Raw genomic sequence first — 2,492 nt, forward strand, 5'->3', positions numbered from 1 at the left:
AAAGATCGTCTTGAGCCGGACTTCAAAAAGACCATTACACAAATTGTTCTTGTATTCTTTCTAGGAACGTCTGTTGTCACTTACAGAAATTGTTCTTGTATTCTTTCTGGGAACTTTTCAGTCAAATAGATCATCTATTGTCACAATCCTAATTGTTCTTGTTTTCTTTCTAGGAACTTTTCAGTCAAATAGGTCATCTGTTGTCACAATCCTAATTCTTCTTGTATTCTTTTTAGGAACTTTTCAGTCAAATAGGTCATCTGTTGTCACAATCCTAATTCTTCTTGTATTCTTTTTAGGAACTTTTCAGTCAAATAGATTGTTCTTGTATTCTTTCTGGGAACTTTTCAGTCAAATAGATTGTTCTTGTATTCTTTCTGGGAACTTTTCAGTCAAATAGATTGTTCTTGTATTCTTTCTATGAACTTTTAAGTCAAATAGGTCATCTGCTGTCACAATCCTTTTAAGGAAGATGCGCCGAAATAACCGATGAAGAAGTTTCAGAGAGGCATAGGTTCGATTCCTGTCACCTTGATGTGGTATTCTCAGGGGCCGAAGTGTAAAGCCCAATAGTCTATCCGTGGTTAGGAAGGCAGGCATGTTGTCCACCGTCGTCACATAGGTCATCTGTCGTCACAATCCTTTTAAGAAAGGTGCGCCCAAATAACCGATGAAGAAGTTTGAGAGAGCCATAGTTCGAATCCGGTCACCTTGATGTGGTATTCTCAGGGGCCGAAGTGCAAAGCCCCATACCCTATCCGTGGTCAGGAAGGCAGGCGAACCGCACATACTGAAAAAAATAAAAAAGAAGATCTCCTTTTCTATCACACGTAGAATTGTCATTCTTTTGTCTTTTGAAACCCCTTACCTTATCAGTCATTAGGCAGGTTTTTGGTATCATATATCGAGATAATTATTATGAAAAAGCTATTCCACTAGTGTGACTTAGATACCCTTTCTTTGTGGTATCAGTCATGCTATTTGAATAGCCTGAAGTCATCATAGCCTCTCCATCGGTTCCAAAGACTCCTTCGGCATCAATGTGCTCCAATGAAAGAGATCAGACCCTTTCCTAAACTAGAACCGGGCACAAAACGCCGAGGTGAAAGTCGAAAGCGAGCTCTTTTCGCGTATACGCAATCGCGAAACCCAATTAGCTCACGGATTGTCTCCTTAACCCTAGCGAGTATGAGTGCTTGGTAAGAGAGAATGTCGAATGAGAAAGACATTCGATTACGACAACATTCGCCACTACCAAAGTGCACTAAACCTAGTAGAGATCTTCAACCTAACGATAATGGAACTTCAAGCTCATTTAATCAACCCGCTTTGTACCTTATTGTTGACCGAATCGGATGCATTCCAAGCCTAAATTCTCTCTCAGTCGCCCGAAAATGAAAGGAAGATCAGATCTGAAGTTCACGAATCGAAGAGAAAATGGATCTGAGTTCTACACGCTTTCATTTTCAAAAGCTTTGCTTGCCTACGTTACTTTATTCAGGATGTGCAACAATACGGTCATCTCTCAGCCGTGTATAGAGAATTCCTTGATCATTTACTTGGCGGATAACACAAATGAAATCGCTTCCCTGACCGCCCATCTTATGAGTTCATTCTTGTCTTGTCACAATCCTAGAACTGTATTATTTCTAGGAACTTTTCAGTCAAATACGCCATCTGTTGTCATAATCCTTTTAAGGAAGATGCGCCGAAATAACCGATGAAGATTTTTAGAGAGGCATAGGTTCGAATCCTGTCACCTTGATGTGGTATTCTCAGGGGCCGAAGTGCAAAGCCCAGTAGTCTATCCGTGGGTAGGAAGGCAGGCATGTTGTCCACTGTCGTCACATAGGTCGTCTGTCATCACAATCCTTTTAAGAAAGATGCGCCCAAATAACCGATGAAGAAGTTTCAGAGAGACATAGGTTCGAATCCTGTCACATTGTTGTGGTATTCTCAGGGGCCGAAGTGCAAAGCCCCATAGCCTATCCGTGGTCAGGAAGGCAGGCAAACCGTGCACACTGAAAAAAAAAAAAAAGATCTCCTTTTCTATCACACGTAGAATTGTCATTCTGTTGTCTTTTAAAACCCCTTACCTTATCAGTCATCAGGCAGGTTTTTGGTATCATATATCGAGATAATTATTATGAAAAAGCTATTCCACTAGTGTGACTTAGATACCCTTTCTTTGTGGTATCGGTCATGCTATTTGAATAGCCTGAAGTCATCATAGCCTCTCCATCGGTTCCGAAGACTCCTTCGGCATCAATGTGCTCCAATGAAAGAGATTAGACCCTTTCCTGAACTAGAACAGGGCACAAAACGCCGAGGAGAAAGGCGAAAGCGAGCTCTTTTCGCGTATACGCAATCTCGAAACCCAATTAGCTCACGAACTGTCTCCTCAACCCTGGCGAGTATGAGTGCTTGGTAAGAGAGAATGTCGAATGAGAAAGACATTCGATTACGACAACATTCGCAACTACCAAAGTGCA

This window comes from Cucurbita moschata, unplaced genomic scaffold (genome assembly GCF_002738365.1).
Source record: "Cucurbita moschata cultivar Rifu unplaced genomic scaffold, Cmos_1.0 Cmo_Scf00157, whole genome shotgun sequence".
Lineage (NCBI taxonomy): Eukaryota > Viridiplantae > Streptophyta > Magnoliopsida > Cucurbitales > Cucurbitaceae > Cucurbita > Cucurbita moschata.